Raw genomic sequence first — 16,664 nt, 5'->3', positions numbered from 1 at the left:
GGTCCAAGGAGACAAATATCAACTTCTTCAAACTAACCTCCTGGCCAATTACCTTCTCCTCGAAGCCGTTCTGCTCAATCCCCGCTACACTTCCTCAAAGACCCTCACATTCTTCCTAAAGTGTGCTGAATGCAATCCTCCTGTTGGAGCTTAACTGGAGCATTAGAAAGATTCAGCATAACATCCTTCCTTTTTTACTCAATGCTTCTATTTATGAAGCCCAAGATTCCATTTGGTTGGCTAGCCACTCTCTCCATATGTCCTTCCACTATCAAAGGGCTTCATGCTGCCCCCACCACTACTTTACCCAGCTGGAGGGAGGTCCATAACACGTTGGAAGCCTGGCAGCTTTAGCTGAATTGACTGATGTGGGGAAATGTCATTTGTAGGTCTCCTGTGTCCATTAGAGACATTGCCTCCAAGGTGATCCTACTCCACCCACCCCCTTTACCACCTGCCCAAACCCTTCCAACCTGGTCCATACCCCCTCACCATCATCTGCCAGTCCCACCGACACTGGGAAATTCCTCCTCCTTGTCCAGTTCTGGTGATGATCTCTTTTGGGTGTTGCGTGTAGCCTCAGCATCAGCCCTCAATTCCACCCAGCATTGCAGGAACGACAGAGCTGTCAACTAACTGATAGGCTGCCAGCTCTCCCATGCTGAACCTCCTGTCTCTGTGTACCAGTAATGGCCAATAGACAATTAGATGACAGTGGGACAGATGTTTTTCCTCTGGGTGAGCTCCCCATTGAATTTTTTGCCCATGGGGGTGAGGGAAATGGGGCCACGGTGCTTCGTAAAATCCAGCCCATGATTTTTGAACCTCTGCTGTGGATAACACAGAGTAGCAAGGTGATATACAGCTTGTTTCCACCTACTCAAGCAGTCACTGAGGTGTTGAAGTGAGCAGCAAGGGTATAGACATTTTTCACTCGGCACAAAGCAAGGACTTTTTTATGGTGTTTACCTGACGGACAGTCTGGCCCAGCCATAACTTACTACCAGACAGACAGATTTACAACAAAAAGATGGCTTGGGGGAAGGGAATCGGTAAGAAGGGGTAACGGGATTTTGGATAATGCAGATGTTTACCCCCTGTTGAAGGGCAATGCATAGATGAGGAAGAGCAGCTAAACAAAAGATGGATCTTCAGAGAACTCCAGAGATGACGATGGAGGGCGGGAGAAGAAGGAAATGCTGGATATCCAAAATTACTTTGCAGCCAGTGATGTTCTTTTCAAATCTATTTATTTTTGCTGAAAAAGGAGCCATCTTTTGTTGAAGAATTTCATCTTCTGTTCATCGGGACATTCCTCAAGACTACAGAATGTAAAGGGAACAACAATTTATACTACCAGAGAGTACAGATTGACTGGCAAGTGGACTCTGATTGGAAGGAGCATTGCCATGGGGAATACACCAGTTGATGGTCACTGATAGTTAACTGCCAAGCATTGTTTGAAATTTAAATCAGGCAACTTGACTCTGATTGGTCAATTTTCCATTCACATTTACATTTCAAACAATGCTTTGCAGTTGATTCTCAGGCGCCATCAACTGGCTCATTCTCCATGGCAACACCTCGACCAGTAAGACTCTGCTTGCCAACCAATCAGTGCTCTCTTCTCATATGGAGTAAATTGTTGCTCCAATTGCATTTGGTATTCTTGCGAATTGTCCAGATGATCACATGATGAAAATCTTTGACAGAAAAGACCACTTTTTTTCAGAAACACTCAAGTTCTGTGCTACCAAATGGCTGTTTCAATTTCCCATGGTAACTTCACAGACATGGCAGCCAATTTACCCAAAGCAAGGTTACAGCATTGAAATACATGACCAGCTAATACATTTTGGGTGCTGGTTGACATTGACCAGGACACCAGGGATAGTTTTCCTGATCTACTTCGATATAGTGTAATGGTGTCATTTACATCCACTTTGGATAGCAGGCAGGACTTTGGTTTAATTGCTCATCCCAAAGACAGGACCACTGACAATGCAGCAAAGTTGCTTTGGTTTCTTGGTTTCATTCTTCACTGCACTCTCCAAGTTTATCTTTTTGGTGACACCCATTGCCAACACCTCACTACTCACGGTTGCAAAGTGTTTGTGGACATCATGAGGTTATGAAAGGCACCATAGAAATGCAACTCCCTCTTATGGAAAGATTTGCCTGAGGGAGTGGAAAACATTTGTGGTGTCCTTTTTGATGACAAGCGTTGTGGGATGTTGCACAGATACTGAATACATTAAGTACAATTGTGGCATTCGATATTCTGAAAATGTGGCATTCTCAGAGAACATTTAAATCCTCTTCTGCTGTTGGATTAGTTTGTGTTCACCAGCGTGGGAAAACAGGGCATCTTTAACCTGAGTGGTGCAATGGGTGAAACACAGAAGGGCTGGTCCATCTCAAGCCTTTTTCCACTGCCTGGAATGGGTCCTGAGGTAAAACTAGCAACAGGTCCATCATGGGTGGCAGGATAGCACAGTGGTTAGCTATGTTGCTTCACAGCTCCAGGGTCCCAGGTTCAATTTCCTGCTGGGTCACTGTCTGTGTGGAGTTTGCACGTTCTCCCGCGTCTGCGTGGGTTTCCTCCGGGTGCTCCGGTTTCCCCCCCACTGTCCAAAGATGTGCAGGTTAGGTGGAATGGCCATGCTAAATTGCCCTTAGTGTCCATAAAGGTTGGATGGGGTTGCTGGGTTACAGGGATAATAATAATAATAATCGCTTATTGTCACAAGTAGGCTTCAATGTAGTCAATATAGTTACTGTGAAAAGCCCCTCTTCGCCATATTCCGGCGCCTGTTCGGGGAGGCCAGAACGGGAATTGAACCCGCGCTGCTGACATTGTTCTGCATTACAAGCCAGCTGTTTAGCCCACTGAGCTAAACCGACCCCTGGAGGTGAAAAAAAACTGAAAATCGCTTATTGTCACAAGTAGGCTTCAAATGACGTTACTGTGAAAAGCCCCTAGTCGCCACATTCCGGCGCCTGCTTGGGGAGGCTGGTACTGGAATTGAACCGTGCTGCTGGCCTGCCTTGGTCTGCTTTCAAAGCCAGCGATTTAGCCCTGTGCTAAACCAGCCCCAGTGTGGGCTTATGTAGGCTGCTCTTTACAAGGGCCGGTGCAGACTCGATTGGCCGAATGGCCTCCTTCTGCATGGTAAATGTTATGATTCTCTGATCACGTTTGCAGCAGTGAGCAGTGTTGCATTAATGTAGCTCCTTGCTTGCAGGCCATGATTCATTTGCTACTTCCTTGATGAGTCTTTTCACACACAACTCTATGATGAGGATAATTAATTCTTGTAGTACAATAAGACATAGTGATTGCTCGTTTATGACTGTTCTCTTCCACTGATCCTTTTTCTACTCCTGCTCCAACCTCGCCAGCAACGTGAGACTGATGTGAAAGTGTGAATTGAACCAGTTGAGTTTCTCCTGACAATATCTGCTCGCTCTGCTCCATCTCAGATCTCTGCCAACTCGCTTCAATACCTTGGTGCCAACTTTATAAATGGGAACCATTCATGCAACATAGGCTTCCAGGCAAACATTGCCTACAAGGATCCATAACAATTTATTAATAATTCATCGCCTTTTAATGCTAAATCGGTGTACTGACTCACAAAGGCTGTATTAAACCCAGTTTGGTGACTGGCTCATTTAAAGTATTATCGGCGTGTAGGCAAAAAATAAGAAATGCTTCCAATCCCTACTTGCACAATTATTACACAGTAACATGGGCCAGGATTTTCCGGACCTGCGCTTCCGCCGGGATCTTCCGGTCCAGCTGAAGGTCAATGGTCATTTGTCCAGTTCGCTGCATCCGATGCTGCGGGTCCCACCACAGCTGGGTCAGAACATCCTGGCTACACATACATTACCAGAATAAAGCATCACAATTAGCTGCCCATATGATTATCCTTTTTAATTTTGAGTGCGATGCAATTTAACCCAGGGGCTCGCAAACTGGGTCACTCTGGACCCTGGGGAACCCTGCAGAGATCCCGCGGTCAGTTCGACTGTGGGTCCAGAGAAGGGCTGAGGCCGGAGGAGCCCGGGAGGAGGGTGAGTTGGTGAGAGCGGGTGGGATTAAGAGTGGGGGAGGGTGAGAGTGGGTGGGTATGAGAGTGGGAGTAGGCGAACCCCTTCAGTCCCACTCAGTCCTTCGCTGCACCTATCCTGTCCTCATTCCTTCACCTCACCTTCCCCCTACCCTTCCATTCCTTCCCACTGCCACAGCTCCCCCCCCGCCCCCCCCCCCCCCCCCCCCCCCCCCGTCACTCTGAGGATCTGACCAGGATCACCACAGAATATTGCACTGGGTTTGCAGTATCAATGGTTTTATCCACGGGACAGAGGATGATGACGACTCGCTGTGAGTTGAACTCTGATGCTCCTCATCGTTTGACAAGTCTGCCTCCTACCTTCAGGACAACATTCCACCGTCTGCCTGGGTGATCTCTGCAAATCTTCTGGCCATTCCTTCTGACGGGCCCACGTATCCTTTGGATTGGATTTTGGATTGGATTTGTTTATTGTCACGTGTACCGAGGTACAGTGAAAAGTATTTTTCTGCGTGCAGCTCAACAGATCATTAAGTACATGAAAAGAAAAGGAAATAAAAGAAAATACATAATAGGGCAACACAAGGTACACAAAGTAACTACATAACATCGGCATCGGGTGAAGCGTACAGGGGTGTAGTGTTAATGAGGTCAGTCCATAAGAGGGTTGTTTAGGAGGCTGGTAACAGCGGGGAAGGAGCTGTTTTTGAGTATTTTTGTGCGTGTTCTCAGACTTTTGCATCTCCTGCCCGATGGAAGATGGGGGCGGGAGGGGGGGGGGAGGGGGAGGGGATGTTGAGGGCGATGGTGAACAGTTAGGTATCACTCACTGGGGATGCTGTCATACAAGGCGGGCTCACGCGTCTGGCCCCATGCCCTGCCACTTCTCACTGAGGGGGTCGCACATATGTCATGTGGACCCTGCCTGAACCCATCCTCAAACCATCACGTTACTAGCCCCCCCCCCCCCCCCCCCCCCCCCCCCCCACCGGGCGGAGCATCGGTGCGGGGGCGGTGCCAACTTTTTCACTGGAAAACTAGACGCTTTCTCCGGACATAGCCTCAAAATTGGAGAATCCAACCCATAGTCTCCCAGCCCCATATGTGACATGGCCTCAATAACTGCTGTCTGTATTTTTAGTTTACAGGGGGAATATTCCCATCAGGTCATTGTCATGGGGCTAGAAATAGGCAATCGGCTGGACTGTTTCGACTGAATATTGGAATTGTCCACTCAGAAAAGGGGTGGACAAAACATATAAGCTGGTTGGCAGAGTTATGTTCCAAACTTTCTGTAACTAGAAACAATTAAAAGTTACATCTCAAGGAGTGTCGCTGATTGGAGAATGAATGGTCGGTGTTCCCCAAGTAGCAATTTGTCCCCAACGGACCAGAGGCTGGAGACTATCCCCTCCTCAGGAGCCTGGCCTCCGGTTGCGGGTTCAAGAGTCTTCAGAAGCAGAGGTTTTTGTCATCTTCCTCCGATTGAAACCCCCGGTGCTGGCAAAAACCCTGCTGAACACCTGCCAAAAAAATAATTAAAATTGAGGTGACGTCCAGAAAATTGCAGCCTCCCCACACTCTCCCGCCCCCCCCCCCCCCCCCACCCCCCAACCCCCGCCCCACCCCACCCAATGTCAACACTTGTCCAGAGAATCAGGAGTTGTCAATTCATCGACGTTACTTAAACCAAAGTGATCCTCTGCAAAAGCTTTGTTTGCTGTCATTATTGCTGCACTTCATTTGGCCAGATTCAGGCACTTGTCCATCGATTGTACTTCAACCCCGAAAAGAATTAAGCAAATATCCAATATCGGTAAACAACGCAAATGAAATGAAAATGAAAATGACTTATTGTCACAAGTAGGCTTCAAATGACGTTACTGTGAAAAGCCCCTAGTCACCACATTCTGGCGCCTGTTCGGGGAGGCTGATATAGGAATTGAACCCACGCTGCTGGCCCTTCTTTAAAAGCCAGCTATTTAGCCCACTGTGCTAAATGCTGACTCGTTACAGAAGTGGAGCGACGAGACCAAAAGCGAATGCAGCTTGTCTGATGCTTCAATGATTTCATATCAAGACTAGATTAATCGGTCAATTGCGTTCTGCCTTCGGGTTGATTGTAACTTAAGATTCACAAATGAGATGCTCGCGCCACTTACTAGGGCAGCATGGCGAGGCGATTTCGTCTTGTCCACCTTGTGATTTTTAGTTTCTGAATACCTGCCCAAAGTTCAAGACACCCACCTTTACCTGTTGTCATCTACATTTACCCAAACAGACATATTAGGAGCAGGAGTAGACCACTTGGCCCATCGGACCGACGTGCATTCAACAAGATCATAGCTGATCTGATTGTAACCACCCATTTACCCCCTATAACCTTTCACCCCCTTGATTATCAAGAACCTATATAGCTCTGGCTTTAAAAAATTCAAAGATTTTCTGCTCTCATCTCCGTCTTAAATAAGCGGCCCCTTATTTTTTAAACGGTGACCCACCTAGTTCTAGATTCTCTCACAAGAGGAAACATCTCCTCCATGTCCACCCTGCCGATACCCCTCAGGATCGTAAAGGTTTCAATCAAGTCGCCTCTCGCTCTTCTAAACTCTCATGGACACAGCCTAACCTCTCCAAGCTTTCCTCAAAGGACAACTCGCCCGTCCCTGATCCCAGTATCGTAAACCCTCTCTGAACCGTTTCTAATACTGACACATCTTTCCTTAAATAAGGAGACTAATTGTGTACACGGTACTCCAGATGTGGTCTCACTTGTGCCCTGTACAGCTGAAGCATAAACTCCCTATTTTTGTATTCAGTTCTCCATTGTGTATTATACTTGCAGGATAAAAGAATGGAAATGCTGAAGCACTTGGGTTGAACGCAATAATCAACAATTGTTTATTAGGGGGTTATGAACTTTACAAAGGCTTGGTCCAGACTAACGCAAAGCTTGCGAAGTAGCTAATGATCTCATGGGCTGCCAGGAGACTAAACTCTTAAAGTGACCATGCAACAGCACAACAATAATAACCCACATATATAACTTCCCTTCCTCACTGAGCTAAATCGCTGGCTTTTAAACCAGAACAAGCAGGCCAGCAGCATGGTTCGATTCCCGTACCAGCCTCCCCGGACAGGCGCCGGAATGTGGCAACTAGGGGCTTTTCATAGTAACTTCATTGAAGCCTACTCGTGACAATAAGCGATTTTCATTTCATTTTCTTTTCTTCGACGATCCAGCACAGGAAATAAACGACTATAATATTTTTTACATAGTCATTAAAACCTATATACAAAGCCAGGTATTAACTTATTATACAGATGGTGGGCATTGTTTCTGCACTGGCTGCCTGCACACTTCAGGGATTTGGTTGTTCTTGACCTTCGAGGTACTCTCAGGTTCTTCTTGGTTGTCTCTAGCCTGGACATGCAGAAGGAAGATTAGTAGCAGCAGAGGATTCTTCAGCAATCTCTGCTTCAGTGGATTTCCCAGAAGTAGAAGTCACACGATCTATGGATTGTGTTTCCTCTTAACATAGTTTTGGCGTACACTACGCGGGCACATCGATACGTGTAGTTTACAACTGATCTGCATGTTGTCTCTGCACACACTCATTTTGAGTTTGCACTGTAGAGGAGATTGGTCCGGTTTGAGCCAATATTGTTGCAGGAACCCGCTTCTCATTAGTGGTATAGTTGAATGCCAACACTTGTTCTCCTTGTTTAAACAAGCGTCTCCACAAATTACTTTCTCTTATGATCTGTGACTGCTGATTGCATTCTACTATCTCGGATATCTCCTGTGGCAAGAGTAGATCAAATGTATTTCTCAGCTTCATTAGCAGTAAAGTTGGAGAACTGGGTAGTCACATGTGTGGTGTCGCCAAGAAGCTGTTTAAATGGCGATGTAATGACCCTTGGTTGTTGGAAGCTTTCAGCACATGCTTCAAGGGCTGGACAAATCATTTGGCTAAACCATTCGTGGATGGGTGGAAAGGTATTGGTTTTAAAAATTGGACACCATTCATCTTTACGTATTCCTCAAACACCTGAGCCATGACACTCATGATTTGTTCTGATTTCCCAAATATGGCGGAAATCTCGGCCAGGATTCTCCCCTACCCGGTGGGGTGGGGGGTCCCGGCATAGCGGAGTTGCGCCAACCACTCCGGCGTTGGACCTCCCCAAAGGTGCGGAATTTTCCGCACCTTTAGGGGCTAGGCCCGCGCCGGAGTGGTTTCCGTTCCACCGATGGCTTGAAAACCGGCGCCAACGGCCTTTGGCGCTACACCGCCCGGCGTCGGAGCTGGCCGAAAGGCCTTCGCCGGTCCACGCATGCGCCGGTGTGTCAGCGGCCGCTGACGTCACCACCGGCGCATGCGCGGTAGGGGGGGTCTCTTCCGCCTCTGCCATGGTGGAGCGGCCCCCCCAGGACCCTGGGGGCCGGCTTACGCCGCCAATCTTGCCGGCACCAGAGGTGGTTTAAACCACGTCGGCGGGATTGGCCTGTCAGCGGCGGGACTTCGGCCCATCGCGGGCCGGAGAATCACCGTGGGGGGCACGCCGATTGGCGGGGCGTGATTCCCGCTCCCGCCGATTCCCGGGTGGCGGAGAATTCCGGCCACGCCGGGGGCGGGATTTACGCCGGCCCCGGGCGATTCTCCGACCCTGTGTGAGGTCGGAGAATTCTGCCCCTCATCTAGTTTTTTGAAGGTTTGTTCCGCGGTTGTTGACTTCATTAGGATCACCTCGGACCATTTGGAGTGTGCGTCTACTATGACCATGAACATGGGCCCTTCGTATGGACCAGCAAAGTTGCCATGTCATTTCAGACCACTCTCATGGATGCAACGGGGCAATGGTGGTGCATTCCTTACCCACGCACATGACTGGCGCAGTTTTGCTTTTTTCCTCTAACTGGGCATCAATTCCTGGCCACCAAACGTAGATCTGTGCGAGTTCCTTCATTCAAACTATACCTGGATGTCCTTCACATACTGATTCCAATACTCTTCGTCACGAATTTGGAGGAATTATTACTCTCATCCCCTCTAACACGCATCCGCCTTGCACTCTCAACTCAAGTGTGTGGCTTTAATTCAGGATGTGTTCCCACTACCCTCCCCTTTACGACCATTTCCAGTATCTTCCCCATCACAGGATCATTTCTGGTTTGACATTGGACCTGAGCTGCAGTCACTGGAATATGTTCTATCTGTGCACAATAGCAGATATTTTCATTACCAGTGCTATCTGACCAGCAGGCAAAAGGCAAACGTGACAATGTATCACCATTGGCATGCCTCTCTCATGATGGTATTTGATATCGTAGGAATGTACAGATAAAATTAAAAACCATCATTGGCATCTACTTGCTACTAAGGAAGGATAGCCTTTATATGGTCCAAAAATAACTGTCAAGGGCTTGTGATCCGCCATCTCAATATTGGTGACATTTTCTCACACCAAAAGTAATATTCAGTGCCTCCTTCCCCAACTGAGCATAGTTTGATTCAACAATAGTTACGGTACGTGATGCAAACGTTTTGGTCTTTCTTCCCCTGAAGATAGGAAATGTGACAACACCACTCCAACACCGTATGGTGGATTATCACAGGCAAGATGTAATAGTAACTTTGGATTGAAATGTACCAACACTTCTGACTTCTTCAGTGTGTCTTTAGCTGCCTGGTATGCTTTTTTGCATTCTGGTGTCCGTTGCCATGCTTGTTTCACCCACAGCAAAGTATGTAACAGTTTAAAATTGGGTTGCTAGTGTAAGGACCCATCCTATTGATTCCCTTATTTCCCATTTCTTTGACTTTGTCATTATCATTTTTGATCCATGGATATTTAATGAACATAGACCTTTAAGTCGAGCAGAGGAAGTGAGGAACTCAAGTTACAAAATAGTACACTGCGCTATTGAAGATTTAGCTTTTGACGGGGAAAACGCAGACTTTCTGGGACCCGAAAGATTGGAGGGATTTGGTTTGATTGGTTGGCTGGTGGCCAGCGTATTGGCAAAAGATTGTATTCTGCTTGACTAAAAGATGTGCTGGAAGATGTCCACCTGAAACAGAGACTTTTATTCTTTTACTTTTTGTATTATTCCTTTTTGCACTCCTCTATCCCCTCTGTGTTTGTCTGTCTTGTGTATGTGTAGAGGGTGGGGATAAGTTATAGAGGGGGGAAATTAGGAATTAGATAACAGTTAACGTGTTGTACTTGCTGCCTATTTAATTATAGTTATTGTTATTAATAATAATCAATTGTATTTAAATTTACAAACCTGGTGATTGGACAGCCAAAGATCAAAGACTTTGGGTATTTTTCGAAGAATTAATAGTTGATTTAAATTGTGGTGTGACTCCGAATCAAGTGGGACTGGAATTGATCAAGCACCAGCCCATGATTTTGTAACATTAGATTGGGGACAAATTTTCCAAAGTAGTTCATTAACCCTAGGGATGATCTTAACTGTGTTACAGTCGTTGGCCAAGGAGTCTCCGTTATAGCCTCCACCCTTTTAGGTGTCTTGTGTAAACCATTGCTATTGATCACATGATCTAGATATTGGACTGATGTTTGAAAGAAATCACGCTTATCTTTTCTCACTCAAAGTGCATCAGAAGGTGTTTCAACGTGACTTCTAAGTTACATCAGTGTTCCTGTTCATTGGTACCTGTAATTCGTATATCATCAAGGTAACTGTACCCCTTGCAAACCACTGAGGATTTGGCCCATGGACCATTGAAATAAAGTGGGTGCTGACGTTATTCTGAAATTCTTATTGCGGAAAGGGCCTATGCGTGATAATGGTGAGCAGGTGTTGAGATTCAGCCGCTACATTAATTTGCAGGTCGGCCTGCGATGGGTCGATTTTGCTGAACTTCTGTCCTCCTGCGAGTCTGGCAAAGAAATCCTCAATCCACGGTAGCGGGTATTGATCCGCGCATTGAAACCGGATTGATGTAGGTTTGAAGTCTTTGCAGATAGTTCCGTCCTGCGACATGTTGTGAAAAATCGGAAGAATATGACATTTGAAACATGAAAGTAACACTAAGAGTGTCAGGGCAGCACGGTGGCCCAGTGGTTAGCACAACCGCCTCACGGCGCTGAGGTCCCAGGTTCGATCCCGGCTCTGGGTCACTGTCCGTGTGGAGTTTGTACATTCTCCCCGTGTCTGCGTGGGTTTCGCCCCCACAACCCAAAAATGTGCAGAGTAGGTGGATTGGCCACACTAAATTGCCCCTTAATTGGAAAAAATAATTGGCTAATCTAAATTTAAAAAAAAAGAGTGTCTGAGGCTTTATGGATCAAAGGGAGAAGTCCCACAAGGGGTTAACAGCAGCAGCCTGTTTTGAAAGCAGACAACTTCACAGGCAGGGAAGAGAACAGATAGGAGCTTCATTATAATCTACAAATTAGAAAAGTCCTTGGATTGACTTAAACTCTTAAAAATTATATGAAGGGAAACAGTATTTCACAAATCTTGAAGCAATGGAATTTATTGAACAATTAAGAAGGACAGCCAGAATCTAAAGTGTAAAAGATAAGGAACAACTGCCAAGTATGAAAAGTTGCTGATACCGGTAATAAAATGAAAGAACTGATTTACAAATTATGAAAAACCAAAAGGTGACAAGACCACACTATAGCTTATATCATTTTGAAGTTAAAACCTTGTAGAAGATGAACAAGTCAGATAAAGTTGGAGTCGGAAGGAATAACACTAAAATGACATTAGCTTAACCCAAAAATGACGCGAGCCAAATCTAAGAAAACTCATTAAGAGACACATAAATCCAAAAGAAATGCTCACTAAGACACAGGCAGATTAATTACATGTCAAGAAAATCGAGAAAAGTTACAGTCAGGAATGGCGAGCTGGTGAGGAGGTAACTGCACAGTTGCGGTTAGGGCAGCGCCATGCTTCTAAATCGATAACATTTAACTTTCAAACTGTCAGGCAGACAGGCTACAGGATGCCAGGGGCAGAGATTAAGTGGCCCCAAATTGCTATAAAAACTGGGGGAGATGAGCAAAGATTTCAGACTATCTTCTTCGATAATGGGACGAGCAACATCGACAGACCGAGCAGCCCAGAGAAGCGAACAGAAGACCAAAAGTTAAAGAAAACTGATTATCAAGAGAGACTTGAAAGTCTGCAACTGGTCCAAACAGGAAAATACCTATTTACCTTTCTGTAAAAGTAGTTATTCTCTTTTAACTTGAAAATAAAGTTAAGTTCAAATTGATAACCTGAAAAAGTGGTTATTAGTATTTTCTTTAAAAAAGTTTACTTTACTTCACTTAGCAAGCTGGACCTGTGTGTAAGTTACTGAGTGGTGAGTAAATAAAAGTCTTCTGCGAAGATATGGGTTATACCGGGGGATAACTTGAAACACTAGTTTGACCTGAATAGCAGCCGCCTAAGTCTGCGTAGGAGTCGGGGAGTGAGAATCCCTGCTCACCATTTAGAATAAACCGACCCTTTTTGGTACAGGGGGAATTCTAAGAATAGTGGTGAGGTAAAAACTAGTCATGAAAGGCACAATAGCGGTTGGCCAGTCACGAGCTGTGGCCAGTTCTGAGGCTGGTCCTCGAGTCTCATTAGTGCAGATTCTACCTTTGGACCTGAAACATAGGATACTGCTCGAGCTTTGAGTCTCCAAAGATGGCTTTTTCGCTTGACCTTCAATGAAACTTGCAGTCCTTTCATGGACCCCAGTGTCTCCTCAAATGCACTGCTGTATTTTTCTAGGATGGTTGGTAAATCCGTCTTTGAATTAACCAAGCTGTTCACAGCACTCCAATTCAATTTTATTTTGTTCAGCCAAGAGCATCCAAAGAGAGGTGGAAAACCTCCTCGGAACACATGGGATGGCAGTTAAACAGTTTTCCCACTTAACTCTACTTTGACTGCGACGCATCCTCTTTGAGATGCTATTGCCTCAGTGTAGGTCCTTAGAATGACATCTGCTGGCTTTTATAGCAGGTGATTCAATTTTTGTTCAGAAATGGTTTGGGGAATTAAGGTAGCCCCCAGTTTTACCTCCAGTTTTACAAGTTGTTCATTCAGATTTGGAACTACCCCAAAGTGATGTGATTCACCTTGAACTGAAAGTACATCAAGCTTAAATTCTTCATCAGAATTATGTGCGGCGTCTGCACTGTTGTTATTCTTTTCTTCCACGTTGTGTGTTTTCTTGGTTGAACTCATTTTGTTTCTTCCCTTAAGTGTGTTCTATGTTTTTCTTTGATTGTTCTTCTCGGGAGAAACTGGTTTGTTCCCACAAGCTCTTGCTGTGTGGCCACTTCTGCCACAATGTTTGAATTGCCTTTCCTTGTACCAGCAATCAACCTTTAAATGGCCCATTTTTGCGTTGCGATGAACTGCCTGTTGCTGGGTAGATTTTTTATTGGTGGTAGCCAGTTTATGGATCCTCGTGCCTGCTGAGAAGGCTCTCTACCAGCAAACTCCGTTGAAACGGCTATATCCAATGCTGTTTTCAGACTTAGATTTCGTCCTGTTAATAATCTTCTCTGAATGGCCTCATTTCTCAACCCACAAACCAAGTGTTCTCCAATCATATCCGGAGAGTCACCACATTCACAATACTCCGTGAGGCTCTTTAGGGTCATCACAAACTGCTTTATTTTCCCTTCTGGCTGACTGTTTTGGTGAAATCGAAACTCGTCCGCGTTAATGAATGCATTTGTTGCATAATATTATAACCAGGTCTTGGTATGTTTTGTCATCGAGTTTGTCGGGTTGGAAGAGACTTCAGAGTAAATTACAAGTTTTACTTCCACTTAGGAAAGCAGGGACCTTAGTGCGTTTGTTATTGGCCAGCATATAACAATGGAATCTCTCTGCATATGATTTCTGGTTTTCTTAATCTTCCCCAGAGGAGCCCCCCCCCCCATCTCGATGTCGTCTTACTCTACTGAACGTGGCTGTGCTCTGCATCCTGACATCTGTGGGGCACCAAATTAACTTTACATTTGTTCTTAGCAACGTTACCATCCCGATGACAGGTTCACAGTGCGATTACTGACATACTGTTAACCTGTCTCTGCATTGATCGTCAAAAGTTTTGATTTTCATTTTCCCTTTGAAAAATCATTTTTCATCAATTCCTCATCGATGCCAGTTTTCTTTTTATGCTGCTCTGTATTGTCCCACCAGCTGTGACTACTAAATGTATCACCATATATAGGGCCGGTTCTTTGTTTCTGACACTAAGTGTTGATGCCGGGGCAGAATTAGTGGACTTCTAGGACGCAAAACTGGCACCGCACCTGGAACAATTCATCAACTGTTAAGAGGCCAGGACCGGCACCACACGGAACACAATCGATTCCAATGAGAAACGGTGCTGGATTTGCTGAGTTCAGGATTAACACTTTGGAGGCTGGCAAACTGCAGCAACATACACAATTCACTCACGCACACCATCCCAGCCAACACAATGTCAGTAAGGACAGCGGAACCCTGTTTCACGGACACTGAACTGGAGACCCTGCTAGATGCTGTGGGGGAGAGGCAGACGACCCTGTGCCCTGGGATAGGAGCAGGTGTCAGAGGTCGTGAGCGCTGTGCCCAACACCATCAGAAGCCGCCAACAGTGGCGTAAAAAAACTGCATGACCGCCCCTTCTCAGGGCGGCCAGGGTGAGTGCGCAGCATCAGGGCATGTACCCTGCACCACATGCCAGCACCTATATTGGCCACCATGGCCGGGTGCCCTGGTCACTGCAGCCACCAACTACCCACCCCCTGGGCTGCATGCAGACTGTCTAACACTGTGCATTTTCTGATCCGCACCCCTCCCCCTCCGGAAATGGGCGCTCATAGTCACTGTGAGATAGAGAAGACTGGAGGTGGACCGTAGGAACTGCGGCCACTCACTGTACCGATGACACCTAACATCTGTCACAGCTGTCTCCAAGACCCTGCACCGTCCATGGGGCACCCGCTTCAGGTTGGGCAATTTAGTGAAGAGGCTCATGGGTCACTATCTGGTGTGAACCACACACATCCTGTGGTACATTTTTAACAGTTCATTAAGTTTATTCATAAATTAATTTAGAAACGACGCAGTAACTAATTAGACAGAAAAAGTATACACCCCATAATATCAGTCGGGAACAGTTTGCAGATCCCAGAGTCTAAGTGTTCGAAAACTCTTCCCTTGATCTTCCTTCTCCTCTGGTCCAGCTTCCAATGAAGGAAAGCAGCTGTCCAACGAGTACCACCACCTCACCAGCACCTCAGTGTATACCACCAATGCATATATATCCCTTTTTTGGGAGGTGGTGCAAGCAGCTTACCCACCGTCAGTCATATATTCAAAACTTTTCTGACCAATAGATACAGGACAAGTGCTTCAAACATCAGGGTGGTTAACGCCTACCCCATACCATCATCCTCCTCAAGGTCAGCTTTTTAACTGACAATCTGCTCAGTCAGGGTCATATCATGGTTCTTTCTGAACAATTGCATCGATAAGGGGGTACGCAGGACGCCATCTTAACAACTTAGGAAGTCAACATGGCAGCCTAAACTTTGTGACGTTGCCTGTGACTACAGACCGTTCACAAATGGTTACCTTGTTAGAGGGTTTTATATTATGCAGAAAATACCCGTTTTGTTGATGGCCCCAATCTCTTTTAGCTGCCTGCCTCAGCACGTCACCCTGGACCTTGGAGTGGGGCAGTCGGCCAGATATAGTCACGGGGCAACTCTGCACCGGAAGACCAACACGTTTTTGGGCCAGCCTAAGGGCATAAGAGGCAATGTTGGCTTTGCAGTGCCTCGTCATTCACATCCTTCAACCGCCCTTTTATTCCCCACTCTTGTTTTTTCATTTCCCCCTCAGTTCTATGGTGCGTGTAATTTAGGAATAACTTATCAAGTGTGATCACTTGCGTCACACAAAAATAGTCAGGATGACTCAGTGGTATCGCTTAGTATTCCGAGTCAATCATTCGGATCAAAACAACAAATCCCTGAACCCATGACGCTGACTTAGAGAGCGAGGTGTCTCTGGGGGCTGGTTTAGCACACGGCTAAATCGCTGGCTTTGAAAGCAGACCAAGGCAGGCTAGCAGCACGGTTCAATTCCCGTACCAGCCTTCCTGAACAGGCGCCGGAATGTGGCGACTAGGGGCTTTTCACAGTAACTTCATTGAAGCCTACTTGTGACAATAAGAGATTTTCATTTCAAATGATTCTATCATTTGGTATTTTTTTGATGAAGACTATTATATTACATGAAAGCAATGCAATGACATCACTCAGCATACATAAATGTTTCAACCCTATTGGTATCTCAAATTCGTCATCATACCATTTCCAAGTAATTCTGTAACAAGGGGAAAACAAGAATCTGGAACAAAGTCATTTGAATCAATTTTTTCCCAATTATATTCAAATTAAAAGCAGCTGCCATCAAAGCATTGGAATGATAAATTGATCATTCCAGGTAGGAACATAGGGACTCCAACACTTCAGAGTAGGCACTGGGCTGAGGAATGCAATGCTGCTGTACTTATTTTGTGGTCTCTCCTCTCT

This window comes from Scyliorhinus canicula, chromosome 9, assembly GCF_902713615.1.
Source record: "Scyliorhinus canicula chromosome 9, sScyCan1.1, whole genome shotgun sequence".
In the NCBI taxonomy this organism is placed as follows: domain Eukaryota; kingdom Metazoa; phylum Chordata; class Chondrichthyes; order Carcharhiniformes; family Scyliorhinidae; genus Scyliorhinus; species Scyliorhinus canicula.
Note: the sequence above shows the minus strand (reverse complement) of the source record.